Here is an 18,768-nt window from a genome sequence, read left to right as displayed (position 1 = left end):
AGATAGCGATGTAGATATTTCCATGTTTATAGAGATGGCGGTGTAAATATTTCCATGTTTATAGAGATAGCGGTGTAGATGTTTCCGTGTTTATAGAGATATCGTTGTAGATATTTCCATGTTTATAGAGATAGCGGTGTAAATATTTCCATATTTATACAGATGGCTGTGTAGATATTTCCAGGTGTATACCGATGTCATTGTACATATTTCCATGTTTATACAGATGTTGGCGTAGATATTTCCATGTTTATACAGATGACTGTGTAGATAGTTCCATGTTTTTACTGATGGCAGTGTAGATATTTCCATGTTTATAGAGACAGCATTGTAGATATTTCCAAGTTTATGCAGATGGTGCTGTAGTTATTTCCATGTTTACACAGATAGCGTTGTAAATATTTCCATGTTTATACAGATATCGGTGTTGGTATTTCCATGTTTATACAGATATCGGTGTAGATATTTCCATGTTTATACAGCTCGTCGTGTAGTTATTTCCATTTTTCTACAGATGGTGGTGTAGGTATTTCCAAGTTTTTACACATGGCGGTGTAGATATTTCCATGTTTATAGAGATGGCATTGTAGTTAGCTCCATGTTTATGGAGATGGCCGTGTAGATATTTTCATGTTTATAGAGATGGCGGTGTAGATATTTCCATGTTTATAGAGATAGCGGTGTACTTATTTCCTTGTTTATACAGATGGCTGTGTAGATATTTCCATGTGTATACAGATTCCATTGTAGATATTTCCATGTTTATACAGGTGGTGGTGTAGATATTTCCATATTTATACAGATGACTGTGTTGATATTTCCATTTTTACACAGATAGCTGTGAAGATGTTTCTATGTTTATACAAATAGCGTTGAGGATATTTCCATGATTATACAGATAGCTGTGTAGATCTTTCCATGTTTACACAGATCGTGCTGTAGATATTTCCATGTTTATACAGATAGCGGTGTAGGTATTTCCATGTTCATACAGATAGCTGTGTAGATATTTCCATATTTATACAGATAACGTTGTAGATATTTCCATGTTTATAGAGATGGTGGTGTAGATACTTCCATATTATACAGATATCAGTGTTGATAGTTCCTTGTTTATACAGATAGCGGTGTTGATATTTCCATGTTCATACAGATGGCAGTGTAGATATTTCCATGTTTATACAGATGGCGGTGTATGTATTTCCATGTTTATACAGATGGCGTTGTAGATATTTCCATGTTTGCACAGACAGCGGTGTAGATATTTCCATGTTCAAACAGATAGCGGTGTAGATATTTCCATGTTTATACAGACAGCGGTGTAGATATTTCCATGTTTATAGAGATAGCGGCGTAGATATTTCCATGTTTATACAGATAGCGGTGGGGATATTTCCATGTTTATACAGATAGCGGTGGAGATATTTCCATGTTTATACAGATGGCGGTGTAGATATTTCCATGATTATACAGATAGTGGTGTAGATATTTCCATGTTTTTACTGATAGCGGTTTAAATATTTCCTTATTTCTACAGATGGCTGTGTAGATATTTCCATGGGTATACAGATGGCTCTGTAGATATTTCCATGGGTATACAGATGGCTGTGTAGATATTTCCATGTGTATACAGATGGGAGTGTAGATATTTCCATGTTTATACAGATGGAGGTGTAGATATTTCCATCTTTACACAGATAGCGGAGTAGATATTTCCATGTTTAAACAGATAGCGGTGGAGATATTCCCATGTTTATACAGATGGCGGTGTAGGTATTTCCAAGTTTATACAGATAGTGGTGTAGATATATCCATGTTTATACAGATAGCGGTGTAGATATTTCCATGTTGATACAGATTGCGGTGTAGCTATTTCCATGTTTATAGAGATAGCGGTGTAGATATATCCATTTATGTACAGATGGCTGTGTAGATATTTCCATGAGTATACAGATGGCATTGTAGATATTTCCATGTTTATAAACATGTTGGTGTAGATATTTCCCTGTATATAGAGATGACTGTGTATATATTTCCATGTTTTTACAGATGGCGGTCTAGATATTTCCATGTTTATTCAGATAGCAGTGTAAATATTTCCATGGTTATAGAAATGGCTGTGTAGGTATTTCCAAGTTTACACAGATGGCAGTGAAGATATTTCCATGTTTATACACATAGTGGTATAGATGTTTCCATGTTTATACAGATGACTGTTTAGATATTTCCATTTTTATGCAGATGGCGGTGTAGATATTTCCATGTTTATAGAGACAGCGGTGTAGATATTTCCATGTTTATACAGATGGCTGTGTAGATATTTCCATGTGTATACAGATGGCAGTGTAGGTATTTCTATGTTTATACAGATGGAGGTGTAGATATTTCCATGTTTATACAGATTACTCTGTAGGTATTTTCATATTTTTACAGTTGGCGGTGTAGATATTTCCATGTTTCTACAGATAGCGGTGTGGCTATTTCCATGTTTATACAGATAGCGGTGTAGATATTTCCACGTTTATTGAGACGACTGTGTAGATATTTCCATGTTTATAGAGATGGCAGTGTAGATATTTCTATGTTTATGCAGATATTGGTGTGGATATTTCCATGTTTATACAGATGACTCTGTAGATATTTCCATGTTTATACAGATGGCCGTGTAGATATTTCCATGTTTATAGAGGTAGCCATGTACATATTTCCATGTTTATACAGATAATGGTGTAGATATTTCCATGTTCATACAGATGACCGTGTAGGTATTTCCATTTTTATTCAGATGGCGGTGTTGATATTACCATGTTCATAGAGATAGCCATGTAGATATTTCCATGTTTATACAGATATTGTCGTTGATTTTTCCATGTTTATGCAGATAGCGGTGTAAATATTTCCATGTTTATAAAGACAGTGGTGTAGATATTTCCATGCTTATACAGATAGCGGTGGAGATATTTCCATGTTCATACAGACAGCGATGTAGATATTTCCATGTTTATATAGACTGCGGTGTAGATATTTCCATGTTTATACAGATAGCTTTGTAGATATTTCCATGTTTACACAGATAGCGGTGTAGATATTTCCATGTTTACACAGATAGCGTTGTAGATATTTGCATGTTTGTACAGATAGCAGTGTAGATATTTCCATGTTTATACAGGTAGCGGTGTAGATGTTTCCATGTTTATACGGATTGCGGTGTAGGTATTTCCATGTTTACAGAGATAGCGGTGTAGATATTTCCAAGTTTATACAGATGGCTGTGTAGATATTTCCATGTGTATACAGATGGAAGTGTAGATATTTCCATGTTTATACAGATGGAGGTGTAGATATTTCCATGTTTATACAGATAGCGATGTAGATACTTCCACGATTATCCAGATAGCGTTGTAGATATTTCCACGTTTATACAGTTAGCGGTGTAGATATTTCCATGTTTATACAGATAGCGGTGTAGATATTTCCATGTTTATAGATATAGCGGTGTAGATATTTCCATGTTTATTCAGATAGCGGTGGGGATATTTCCATGTTTATACAGATAGCGGGGGAGATATATCCATGTTTATACAGATGGCGGTGTAGATATTCCCAGGTTGATACAGATAGTGGTGTAGATATTTTCATGTTTAAACAGATAGCGGTGTAGATATTTCCATGTTTATACAGATTGCGGTGTAGCAATTTCCATGTTTATACAGATAGCGGTGTAGATATTTCCATGTTTCTACAGATGTCTGGCTAGATATTTCCATGGGTATACAGATGGCTGTGAAGATATTTCCATGTGTATACAGATGGGAGTGTAGATATTTCCATGTTTATACAGATGGAGGTGTAGATATTTCCATGTTTACACAGATAGCGGAGTAGGTATTTCCATGTTTAAACAGATAGCGGTGGAGATATTTCCATGATTATACAGTTGGAGGTGTAGATATTTCCAGGCTTATAGAGATGGCTGTGTAGGTACTTCCATGTTTATACAGATGGTTGTGTAGGTATTTCCATGTTTATACAGATGGCAGTGTAGATTTTCCCATGTTTACAGATAGTGGTGTGGAAATTTCCATGTTTATACAGATGTCCGTGTAGTTATTTCCATATTTATACAGATGTTGGTGTAGATATTTCCATGTTTATAGAGATAGCCATGTAGATATTTCCATGTTTACACAGATAGCGGTGTAGACATTTCCAGTTTTATAGAGATAGCGGTGTAGATATTTCCATATTTATACAGATAGAGGTGTAGATATTTCCATGTTTATACAGATAGCGGTGTAGATATTTCCATGTTTGTACAGATCGCGGTGTAGATATGTCCATCTTTCTACAGATGGCAGAGTAGATATTTCCATGTTTATACAGATGGCGGTGTAGATATTTCCATGTTAATATAGGTGGTGGTGTAGATATTTCCTTGTTTATGTAGATGGCCGTGTCGACATTTCCATGTTTATACAGAAGGCGGTGTAGATATTTCCATGTTTATACAGAGGGAGGTGTAGATATTTCCAAGTTTTTAAAGATGAATGTGTAGGTATTTCCATGTTTATTCAGATGTTGGTGTAGACATTTCCAGGTTTATAGAGACGGCGGTGTAGATTTTTCTATGTTCATAGAGATACCGGTGTAGATATTTCGATGTTTATAGAGATAGCGGTGTAGGTATTTCCATGTTTATAGAGATTGCGGTGTAGATATTTCCATGTTTATACAGATGGCAGTGTAGATGTTTCCATGTTTATACAGCTCACGGTGTAGATATTTCCATCTTTATACAGATGGCAGTGTATATATTTCCATGTTTATACAGATGGTAGTGTAGATATTTCCATGTTTGTACAGATAGCGGTGTAGATATTTCCATGTTTACAGATAGCGGTGTAGATATTTCCATTTTTACACAGATAGCGTTGTTGGTATTTCCATGTTTATACAGATAGCGGTGTAGTTATTTGCATGTTTATACAGCTCGCCGTGTAGATATTTCCATTTTTCTACAGATGGCGGTGTAGATATTTCCAAGTTTTTACATATGGCGGTGTAGATATTTCCATGTTTATAGAGATGGCGTTGTAGTTATTTCCATGTTTATGCAGATGGCAGTGTAGGTATTTTCTTGTTTATGGAGATGGCGGTGTAGATATTTCCATGTTTATAGAGATAGAGGTGTAGGTATTTCCTTATTTATACAGATGGCTGTGTAGATATTTCCATGTGTATACAGATGGCATTGTAGATAGTTCCATGTTTATACAGATCGTGGTGTAGATATTTCCATGTTTGCACAGATGACTGTGTAGATATTTCCATGTTTTTACAGATCGCGGTGTTGATATTTCCATGTTTTTACAGATGGCGGTGTAGATATTTCCATGTTGATGCAGAAGGCGGTGTAGATATTTCCATGTTGAGAGAGATAGCGGTATAGATATTTCCATGTTTATGCAAATGGTGGGGTAGACATTTCCAGGTTTATAGAGATACCGGTGTACATATTTCCATGGTTACACTGATAGCATTGTAGATATTTCCATGTTTATACAGATAGCGGTGCAGGTATTTCCATGTTTATACAGATAGAGGTGTAGATATTTCCATGTTTATACAGATAGCAGTGGAGATATTTCCATGTTTATACAGATAGCGGTGTAGATATTTCCATGTTTATGGAGATGGCGGTGTGGATATTTCCATGTTTATAGAGATAGCGGTGTAGATATTTCCATGTTTATAGAGATAGCGGTGTAGCTATTTCCAAGTTTATAGATATAGCAGTGTTGGTATTTCCATGTTTATACAAATGGCTGTGTAGATATTTCCATGTGTATACAGATGGCATTGTAGATATTCCCATGTTTATACAGACGGTTGTGTAGATATTTCCATGCTTATACAGATGACTGTGAAGATATTTCCATGTTTTTACTGATGGCGGTGGAGATATTTCCATGTTTACAGAGACAGCAGTGTAGATATTTCCGTGTTTATGTAGATAGCGGTGTAGTTATTTCCATGTTTACACAGATGGCGTTGTAGATAGTTACATGTTTATGGAGATGGCAGTGTAGATATTTTCATGTTTAAAGAGATGGCGGTGTAGACATTTCCATGTTTCCAGAGATAGCCGTGTAGACATTGCCATCCTTATACAGATAGCGGTGTAGATATTTCCATGTTTATGCTGATAGCAGTGGAGATATTTCCATGGTTATACAGATAGCGATGTAGATATTTCCATGTTTATAGAGATGGCGGTGTAAATATTTCCACGTTTATAGAGATAGCGGTGTAGATATTTCCATGTTTATAAAGATGGTGGTGTAGATATTTCCATGTTTATACAGATGACTGTGTAGATATTTCCATGTTTTTACTGTTGACGGTGTAGAAGTTTCCATGTTTATAGAGACAGCGGTGTAGATATTTCCATGTTTACGTGGATGGTGGTGTGGATATTTCCATGTTTCTAGAGAAAGCGGTGTAGATATTTCCAGATTTATACAGATGGCGGTGTAGATATTTCCATGTTCATACAGATAGCGGTGTAGGTATTTCCATGTTTATACAGATAGCATTGTAGATATTTCCATATTTATGAAGATGGCGGTGTAGTTATTTCCATGTTTATACAGATAGCGTAGTAGTTATTTCCATGTTTACACAGATAGCAGTGTAGACATTTCCATATTTATACAGACAGCGGTGTAGATCTTTCCATTTTTATACAGATAGCGGTGTAGATATTTCCATGTTTATACAGATAGCTGTGTAGATATTTCCATGTTTATACAGATAGCTGTGGAGATATTTCCCTGTTTATAAAGATAGCGATGTAGATATTTCCATGTTTATCCTGATAGCGGTGTAGATATTTCCATGTTTACAGAGATAGTAGTGTAGATATTTCCATGTCTATACAGATCGCTATGTAGATATTTCCATGTTTATAGAGATAGCGGTATAGATATTTCCATCTTTATACAGATAGCGGTGTAGATATTTCCATGTTTATAGAGATGGCGGTGTAGATAGTTCCATGTTTTTGGAGATGGCGGTGTAGATATTTTCATGTTTATGTAGATGGCGGTGTAGATATTTGCACGTTTGTAGAGATGGTGGTGTTCATATTTCCATGTTTATAGAGATAGCGCTGTAGGTATTTCCTTGTTTATACAGATAGTTGTGTAGATACATCCATGTTTATACAGATGGCTGTGTAGATATTTCCATGTGTATACAGATGACTCTCTAGATATTTGTATGTTTACACAAATGGCGGTGTAGATATTTCCATATTTATAAAAATAGCGGTGTAGATATTTTCATGTTTATAGAGATCATGGTGTAGATATTTCCATGTTTATACAGATAGCGGTGTAGATATTTCCATGTTTGTACAGATCGCGGTGTAGATATGTCCATCTTTCTACAGATGGCAGAGTAGATATTTCCATGTTTATACAGATGGCGGTGTAGATATTTCCATGTTAATATAGGTGGCGGTGTAGATATTTCCTTGTTTATGTAGATGGCCGTGTCGACATTTCCATGTTTATACAGAAGGCGGTGTAGATATTTCCATGTTTATACAGAGGGAGGTGTAGATATTTCCAAGTTTTTAAAGATGACTGTGTAGGTATTTCCATGTTTATTCAGATGTTGGTGTAGAGATTTCCAAGTTTATAGAGACGGCGGTGTAGATTTTTCTATGTTCATAGAGATACCGGTGTAGATATTTCGATGTTTATAGAGATAGCGGTGTAGGTATTTCCATGTTTATAGAGATTGCGGTGTAGATATTTCCATGTTTATACAGATGGCAGTGTAGATGTTTCCATGTTTATACAGCTCACGGTGTAGATATTTCCATCTTTATACAGATGGCAGTGTATATATTTGCATGTTTATACAGATGGTAGTGTAGATATTTCCATGTTTGTACAGATAGCGGTGTAGATATTTCCATGTTTACAAAGATAGCAGTGTAGATATTTCCATGTTTATACAGATAGCCGTGTATATCTTTCCATGTTTATACAGATCGTGGTGTAGATATTTCCTTGTTTATACAGATAACAGCGTAGATATTTCCGTGTTTTTACAGATGGCGGTGTAGATATTGCCATGTTTATACAGATGGCGCTGTAGATATTTCCATGTTTATACAGACGGCGGTGTTGATTCCTCCATGTTTATACAGATAGTGGTGTTGATATTTCCATGTTTATACAGTTGGCGGTGTAGATATTCCGTGTTCATACAGATGGTGGTGTAGATATTTCCATGTTTATACAGATGGTGGTGTAGATACTTCCATGTTTATACAGATGGCGGTGTAGATATTTCCACGTTTCCACACATTGTGGTGTAGATATTTACATGTTTACAGAGATAGAGGTGTAGATATTTCCATTTTTATACAGATAGCGGAGTAGATATTTCCATGTTTACACAGATAGCGGTGAAGATATTTCCATCTTTACAATGATAGCGGTCTAGATATTTCCATCTTTACACAAATAGCGGTGTAGATATTTAAATGTTTACACAGATAGCGGTGTAGATATTTCCATGTTTACACAGATAGCGTTGTAGATACTTCCATCTTTACACAGATAACTGTGTAGATATTTCCATGTTTACACAGATAGCTGTGTAGATATTTCGATGTTTATACAGATAGAGGTGCAGATATTTCCATGTTTATACTGATAGCATTGGAGATGTTTCCATGTTTATACAGATAGCGCTGTAGATATTTCCATGTTTATAGAGATGGCGGTGTAGATATTTACATGTTTATAGAGATATCGGTGTAGATATTTACATGTTTATAGAGATAGCGGTGTAGGTATTTGCATGTTTATAGACATAGCAGTTTAGATATTTCCATGTTTATACAGACGGCTGTGTAGATATTTCCATGTGTATACAGATGGCATTGTAGCTATTTCTATGTTTACACAGATGGTGGTGTAGATATTTCCATGTTTATACAGATGACTGTGTAGATATTTCCATGTTTTTACTGATGACGGTGGAGATATTTCCATGTTTATAGAGACAGCGGTGTAGATATTTGCATGTTTATGATGATGGCGGTGTAGATATTTCCATGTTTATAGAGACAGCGGTGTAGATATTTCCATGTTTATGTAGATGGCGGTGTTGTTATTTCCATGTTTATAGTAATAGCGTTGTAGATATTTCCATATTTATACAGATGGCGGTGTAGTTATTTCCATGTTTATACAGATAGCGGTGCAGGTATATCCATGTTTCTACAGATAGCACTGTAGATATATCCATATTTATTAAGAAGGCTGTGTAGATATTTCCATGTTTATACTGATGGTGGTGTAGATATTTCCATGTTTATACAGATAGTGGTGTAGATATATCGATGTTTATACAGATTGCGGTGTAGATATTTCCACGTTTATAAAGATAGCGGTGTAGATATTTCTATGTTTACACAGATTGCGTTGGAAATATTTCCATGTTTATACAGATAGCGATGTAAATATTTCCATGTTTATACAGATAGCGGAGTGGATATATCCATGTTAATACAGATAGCGGTGTAGACATTTCCATGTTTATACAGATAGCGGTGTAGATATTTCCATGTTTATACAGATAGCGGTGGAGATATTTCCATGTTTAGACAGATAGCTGTGGAGATATTTCAATGCTTATACAGATGACTGTGAAGATATTTCCATGTGTATACAGATGGCAGTGTAGATATTTCCATGTTTATACAGATGGCAGTGTAGATATTTCCATGTTTATACAGATTGCGGTGTGGCTATTTTCATGTTTATAGAAATAGCGGTGTAGTTACTTCCATGTTTATAAAGATGGCTGTGTAGATATTTCTATGTTTACAAAGATGACTGTGTAGGTATTTCCATGTATATCCAGAACGCAGTGTTGAAATTTCAATGTTTATAGAGATAGTGGTTCAGTTATTTCCATGTTTATACAGATGGCAGTGTAGATATTTCCATGTTTATACAGCAGGTGGTGAAGATATTTCCAAGTTTTTAGGGATAGCCATGTAGATATTTCCATGTTTATACAGATAGCGGTGTTGACATTTCCATGTTTATACAGATAGTGGTGTAGATATGTCCATGTTTACAGAGACAGAGGTGTAGATATTTCCATATTCACACAGATTGCAGTGTACATATTTCCATATTTACACCGACAGCTGTGAAGATATTCCCATGTTTACACAGATATTGTTGTAGATGTTTCCATGTTTATAGAGATTGCAGTGTAGATATTTCCATGTTTATAAAGATAGCGGTGAAGATATTTCCATGTCTATGCAGATAGCGGTGGAGATATTTCCATGTTTATATAGATATCGCTGTAGATATTTGCTTGTTTATACAGATAGCGGTGTAGATATTTCCATGTTTATATAGATAGCGGTGTTGATATTTCCATGTTTATAGAGATAGCGGAGGAGATATTTCCACGTTTTTACAGATAGCAATGTAGATATTTGAATGTTTATACAGATAGCGGTCTAGATATTTCCATGTTTATACAGATAACGTTGTAGATATTTCCATTTTTATACACATAGCGGAGTAGTTATTCTCATGTTTATACAGATGACTGTGTACATATTTCCATGTTTACACAGATACCGGGGTAGATATTTCCATGTTTATAGAGATAGCGGTCTAGATATTTCCATGTTTATACAGAGAGTGGTGTAGATATTTCCATGGTTATACAGATATCGGTGTAGATATTTCCATGTTTATACAGAGAGCGGTGGACATATTTTCAAGTTTCTACAGATAGCGGTGGACATACTTTCATGTTTATAGAGATGGCGGTGTAGATATTTCCAAGTTATACAGATTGCCGTGTAGATATTTCCGTGTTTATACAGACAGCGGTGTAGATATTTCCATGTTTATGCAGATAGCGGTATAGGTTTTACATGCTTACAGAGATAGCGGTGTAGATATTTCCATATTTATACAGATGACTGTGTAGTCTTTTCCATGTGTATTCAGATGGCAGTGTACATATTTCCATGTTTATACAGATGGAGGTGTAGATATTTCCATGTTTATACAGATGACTGTGCAGATATTTCCAAATTTTTACAGATGGCGGTGTAGATATTTCCATGTTTATACAGATATCACTGTCACTATTTCCATGTTTATAGGTATAGCTGTGTAGATATTTCCATGTTTATAGAGATGGCTGTGATGATATTTCCATGTTTATACAGATTGCAGTGTAGATATTTCCATGTTTGTACAGATAGTGGTGTAGATATTTCCATGTTTATACAGATGACTGTGTAGGTATTTCCATATATATACAGAAGGCAGAGTAGATATTTCCAAGTTCATACAGATAGCCATGTAGATATTTCCATGTTTATACAGATAGCCGTGTAGACATTTCCATGTTTATAGAGATAGCGGTGTGGATATTTCCATATTTATTCAGAGAGCGGTGTAGATATATCCATGTTCATACAGGAAAAGGTGTAGATATCTCCATGTTTATACAGATAAAGGTGTAGATATTTCCATCTTTCTACAGATGGCAGTGTAGATATTTCTACGTTTATACAGATGGCGGTGTAGATATTTCCATTTTTACACAGATCGCGGTGTAGGTATTTCCAAGTTTATGCAGATGGCGGTGTAGATATTTCCATGATTACTGAGATTCGTTGTAGATATTTCTATGTTTATAGAGATAGTGGTATAGATAATTCCATGTTTACAGAGATGGCGGTGTAGGTATTTCCATGTATATAGAGATAGTGGGGTAGATATTTCCATGTTTAGAATCAGCGCTGTAGATATTTCCATGTTTATACAGATAGAGGTGTTGGTATTTCCATGTTTATACACATAGCTGTGTAGATATTTCCATGTTTATACAGCTCGCGGTGTAGATATTTCCATCTTTATACAGATGGCAGTGTAGTTATTTCCATGTTTCTACAGATGGCGGTGTAGTTATTTCCATGATTATAGAGATGGTGTTGTAGATATTTCCATGTCTATAGAGATGGTGTTGTAGATATTTCCATGTATATACAGATGACTGTGTACATATTTCCATGTTTCTACAGATGGCCTTGTTGATATTTCCATGATTATAGAGATAGCAGTGTAGATATTTCCATGTTTATACAGGTATCGGTGCAGATATTTCCATGTTTATAGAGATAGCGTTGTATATATTTCCATCTTTGCACAGATTGTGGTGCAGATATTTCCATGTTCACACAGATAACGGTATAGATATTTCCATGTTTACACAGATAGCGTTGTAGACATTTTCATGTTTAAACAGATAGCGGTGTAGATAATTCCATGTGTGTAGATATAGCTGTGTAGATGTTTCAGTGTTTATACAGATAGCGGTGGAGTTATTTCCTTGTTTATACAGATAGCGGTGTAGATATTTCCATGCTTAAAGAGATACCGGTGTAGATATTTCCATGTTTATAGTGTTAGCGGTGTAGATATTTCCATCTTTATTCAGATGGTGGTGTAGATATTTCCACGTTTTTACAGATGGCTGTGTAGTTATTTCCATGTTTATACTGATAGCAGTGTAGATATTTCCATGCTTATACAGAGAGTGGTGTAGATATTACCATGTTTACACAGATAGCGGTGTAGATATTTCCATCTTTGCACAGATTGCGGTGTAGATATTTCCAACTTTACAAAGATAGCGGTGTAGATATTTCCAACTTTGCACAGATTGCAGTGTAGATATTTCCAACTTTACACAGATAGCAGTGTAGATATTTCAATGCTTACACAGATAGCAATGTACATATTTCCATGTTTACACAGATAGCGTTGTAGATATTTGCATGTTTATACAGATAGCGGTGTAGATATTTCCATGTTTATGAAGATATCGGTATAGATGTTTCTATGTTTATACAGATAGCGGTGGAGATATTAGCATGTTTATACAGATGGCGGTGTAGATATTTCCATGTTTTCACAGATGGCGCTGTAGATATTTCCATGTTTATACAGATGACTGTGTTGTTATTTCCATGTTTATACAGAAGGCGATTTAGGTATTTCCATATTTATAGAGTTAGCCTTGTAGATATTTCCATGTTTAAACAGATAGCAGTATAGACATTTCCATGTTTATAGAGATAGCGGTGTAGATATTTCCATATTTATACAGATCTCGGTGTAGATATTTCCATGTTTATACAGATGGTGGTGTAGATATTTCCATGTTTATACAGATGGCGGTGTAGATACATCCATGTTTCAGAAGATGGCGGTGTAGATATTTTCATGTTTATAGAGATGGCGGTGTAGATAATTCCATGTTTATAGAGATTACGATGTAGATATTTCCATGTTTATAGAGAAAGCGGTGTTGGTATTTCCACGTTTATAAAGATAACGGTGTAGATATTTCCATGTATGTACACATGGCTGTGTAGATATTTCCATGTTTATACAGATGGCGGTGTAGATATTTCCATGTTTATACAGATAACTTTGTATTTCCATGTTTATACAGATGGCGGTGTAGATAGTTCCATGTTCATGGAGATGGCGGTGTAGATATTTTCATGTTTATATAGATGGCGGTATAGATATTTCCATGTTTGTAGAGATTGTGGTGTTGATGTTTCCATGTTTATAGAGATAGCGCTGTAGGTATTTCCTTGTTTATACAGATAGTTGTGTAGATACATCCATGTTTATACAGATGGCTGTGTAGATATTTCCATGTGTATACAGATGACTCTGTAGATATTTGTATGTTTACAAAAATGGCGGTGAAGATATTTCCATATTTATACAGATAGCGGTGTAGATATTTCCATGTTTATACAGATAACGTTGTAGATATATCCATGTTTATACAGATAGCGATGTAGATATTTCCATGTTTATAAAGATAGTGGTGTAGATATTTCCATGTTTTCTGAGATAGCGGTGTAGAGATTTCCAACTTTGCACAGATTGCGGTGTAGTTATTTTCATCTTTACACAGATAGCGGTGTAAGTATATTCATATTTATAGAGATCGTGGTGTAAATATTTCCATCTTTCCACAGATGGCAGTTTAGATATTTCCATGTTTATACAGATAACAGTGTAGATATTTCCATGTTTATACAGATAGCGGTGTAGATATTTCCATGTTCATGCAGATGGCAGTGTAGATATTTCTATGTTTATAGAGATAGCGGTGTAGATATTTCTATGTGTATAGAGATGGCGGTGTAGGTATTTCCATGTTTATAGATATAGTTGTGTAGATATTTATATGTTTATACAGATGGCGGTGTAGGTATGTCCATGTTTATAGAGATAGCGGTGTTGGTATTTCCATGTTTATACAACTAGCGTTGTAGATATTTCCATGTTTATATAGCTCACGGTGTAGATATTTCCATCTTTATAGAGATGGCAGTGTAGATATTTCCATGTTTATAGAGACGGCGGTGTAGATATTTTCATGTTTGCCCAGATAGCGGTGAAGATATTTCCATGTTTATACAGATAGCGGTGTAGATATTTCCATGTTTATACAGATCGTGGTGTAGATATTTACATGTTTATACAGATAGTGGTGTAGATATTAACATGTTTATACAGAGCGCGGTGTAGATATTTCCATGTTTACACACATAGCGTGAATGGTATTTCCATGTTTATACAGATTGCAGTGTAGATATGTCCATGATTATACAGATAGCGGTGCAGATATTTTCATGTTTACGGAGATAGCGGTGTAGATATTTCCATCTTTGCACTGATGGCTGTGTAGACATTTCCATTTTTACACAGATAGCTGGGTAGATATTCCCAAGTTTACACAGATAGCTGTGTAGATATTTGCATGTTTACACAGATAGCATTGTATATATTTCCATGTTTATACTGACAGCGGTGTAGATATTTCCATGTTTATACAGATAGCGGTGGAGATATTTCCATGTTTATACAGATAGCCGTGGAGATATTTCCCTGTTTATACAGACAGCGATGTAGATATTTCCAAGTGTATACAGATAGTGGTGTAAATATTTCCGTGTTTATAGAGATAGCGGTGTAGATATTTCCATGTTTATACAGATATCTGTGTAGATATTTCCATGTGTGTACAGATGGCAGTGTAGATATTTCCATGTTTATACAGATGGCGCTGTATATATTTCCATGTTTACAGATGGCAGTGTAGATATTTCCATGTTTATACAGATAGCGGTGTAGATATTTTCATGTTTATACAGATGGCGCTGTGGATATTTCCATGTTTATACAGATGGCAGTGTAGATATTTCCATGTTGATACAGATAGCGGTGTAGATATTTCCATGTTTACAGAGATAGCAGTGTAGATATTTCCATCTTTGCACAGATTGCGGTGTATGTATTGCCAAATTTACACAGATAGCGGTGTAGACATTTCCAAGTTTACACAGATAGCTGTGTAGATATTTCCATGTTTACAGAGATAGCATTGTAGATATTTCCATGTTTATACAGATTGCGGTGTAGATATTTCCATGTTTATACAGCTCGCGGTGTAGATATTTCCATCTTTATACAGATGGCAGTGTAGATATTTCCATGTTTATACAGATAGCGGTGTAGATATTTACATGTCTATAGAGGTAGTGGTGTAGGTATTTCCATATTTATACAGATTGCGGTGTAGATATTTCCATCTTTATACAGATGGCGGTGTCAATATTTCCATGTTTATACAGATGGCAGTGGAGATATTTCCATGTTTATACAGATAGTGGTGTAGATATTTCCATGTTTATACAGATGGCGGTGATGATACATCCATGTTTCTGAAGATGGCGGTGTAGATATTTCATGTTTATAGAGATGGCGGTGTAGATATTTCCATGTATATAGAGATTGCAGTGTAGATATTTCCATGTTTATAGAGAAATAGTTGTAGGTATTTCCATGTTTATAGAGATAGCGGTGTGGACATTTCCATATTTATACAGATAGCGGTGTAGGTATTTCCATGTTATACAGATGGTGGTGTAGATATTTCCTTGTTTATACAGATATCGGTGTAGATATTTCCAGGTTTATACAGAGAGCGGTGTAGATATTTCCACGTTTTACAGATAGTGGTGTAGATATTTCCATTTTTATAGAGATAGCGGTGCAGATATTTCCATGTTTACACAAATAGCCGTGTAGATATTTCTATGTTTACACAGATAGAGTTGCAGATATTTCCATGTTTATAAAGACAGCGGTGCAGATATTTCCATGTTTATACGGATAACGGTGTGGCTATTTCCATGTTTATACAGATATCGGTGTGGGTATTTCCATGTTTATACAGATAGCGGTATAGATTTTTCCATGTTTATAGAGATGACTGTCTAGATATTTCCATGCTTATACAGATAGCGGTATAGATATTTCCATGTTTATAGAGATGACTGTCTAGATATTTCCATGTTTATACAGCTTTCCGTGTAGATATTTCCACGTTTATATAGATGGTGGTGTAGATATTTCCATGTTTATACAGATGACTGTGAAGTTATTTCCATGTTTATACAGATGTCAGTGTAGATATTTTCATGTTTATAGAGATAACGATGTAGATATTTCCATGTTTACACAGATAGCGGTGTAGACATTTCCATGTTTAGAGAGACATAGTTGTAGATATTTCCATATTTATACAGATAGCGGTGTAGATCTTTCCAGGTTTATACAGATAGCGGTGTAAATATTTCCATGTTTATACAGATAGCGGTGTAGATATTTCCATGTTTATAGAGATAGCGGTGTAGATATTTCCATGTTTATACAACTCGCAGTGCAGATATTTCCATCTTTATACAGACGGCAGTGAAGATTATTCCATGTTTATACAGATAGCGGTGTAGATATTTCCATGTTTATACAGATAGCGGTGAAGATATTTCCATGTTTATACAGATAGCGGTGGAGATATTTCCCTGCTTATACAGATTGCGATGTAGATATTTCCATGTTTATACAGATAGCGGTGTAGATATTTCCATGTTTATCCAGATGGCATTGTAGATATTTCCATGTTTATAGAGATAGCGGTGTAGATATTTCCATGTATATACAGATAGCGGTGTAAATATTTACATGTTTATACAGATCGTGGTGTAGAAATTTCCATGTTAAACAGATACCTGTGTAGAAATTTCCATGTTTATACAGACCGCTGTGTAGATATTTCCATGTTTATACAGATGGCGGTGTTGATGTTTCCATCTATACACAGATTGCCGTGTAGGTATTTCCATGTGTGTACAGATGGCATTGTAGATATTTCCATGTTTATACAGATGGTGGAGTAGATATTTCCATGTTTATACAGATGACTCTATAGGTATTTCCATGTTTTTACAGATGGCATTGTAGATATTTCCATGTTTATAGAGATAGCAGTGTAGATATTTCCATGTTTATGCAGATAACGGTGTAGATATTTCCATGTTTATACCGATAGCAGTGTAAATATTTCCATGTTTATACAGATCACGGTGTAGGTATTTCCATATTTATAGAGATAGCGGTGTAGATATTTCCATGTTTATACAGATAGCGGTTTAGCTATTTCTATGTTTATACAGACAGCGGTGTATGTATTTCCATGTTTATACAGATAGCGGTGCAGTTATTTCCATGTTTGTACAGATGGCGGTGTTGATATTTCCATCTATACACAGATGACCATGTAGATATTTCCAAGTTTATACAGATGGCAGCCCAGATATTTCCATGGATATGTAGAAGGCTTTGTAGACATTTCCATGTTTATACAGATAGTGGTGTAGTTATTTCAATGTTTATATAGATAGCGGTGTAGATATTTCCATGTATATACACATGGCTGTGTAGATATTTCCATGTTTATACAGATGGCGGTGTAGATATTTCCACGTTTATACCGATAACTTTGTAAGTATTTCCATGTTTAAACAGATGGCGGTGTAGATATTTCGATGTTTATAGAGATAGCAGTCGAGATATTTGCATGTTTGTAGAGACAGCGGTGTAGATATTTCCACGTTTATACTGATCGCGGTGTAGATATTTCCATCTTTATAGAGATAGCGGTGTGGATATTTCCATGTTTATAAACATAGGGGTGTAGATATTTCCATGTTTATAGAGATGGCGGTGTAGATATTTCCATGTTTATACAGATGGCGGTGTAGATATTTCCACGTTTATACCGATAACTTTGTAAGTATTTCCATGTTTAAACAGATGGCGGTGTAGATATTTCGATGTTTATAGAGATAGCAGTCGAGATATTTGCATGTTTATAGAGATAGCGGTGTAGATATTTCCACGTTTATACTGATCGCGGTGTAGATATTTCCATCTTTATAGAGATAGCGGTGTGGATATTTCCATGTTTATAAACATAGGGGTGTAGATATTTCCATGTTTATAGAGATGGCGGTGTAGATATTTCCATGTTTATACAGATGGCGGTGTAGATATTTCCACGTTTATACCGATAACTTTGTAAGTATTTCCATGTTTAAACAGATGGCGGTGTAGATATTTCGATGTTTATAGAGATAGCAGTCGAGATATTTGCATGTTTATAGAGATAGCGTTGTAGATATTTCCACATTTATACTGATCGCGGTGTTGATGTTTCCATCTTTATAGAGATAGCGGTGTGGATATTTCCATGTTTATACACATA

Source organism: Pan troglodytes, chromosome 8 (genome assembly GCF_028858775.2).
Source record: "Pan troglodytes isolate AG18354 chromosome 8, NHGRI_mPanTro3-v2.0_pri, whole genome shotgun sequence".
NCBI classification, from domain to species: Eukaryota; Metazoa; Chordata; class Mammalia; order Primates; family Hominidae; genus Pan; species Pan troglodytes.
This window is presented reverse-complemented; position numbering follows the sequence as displayed.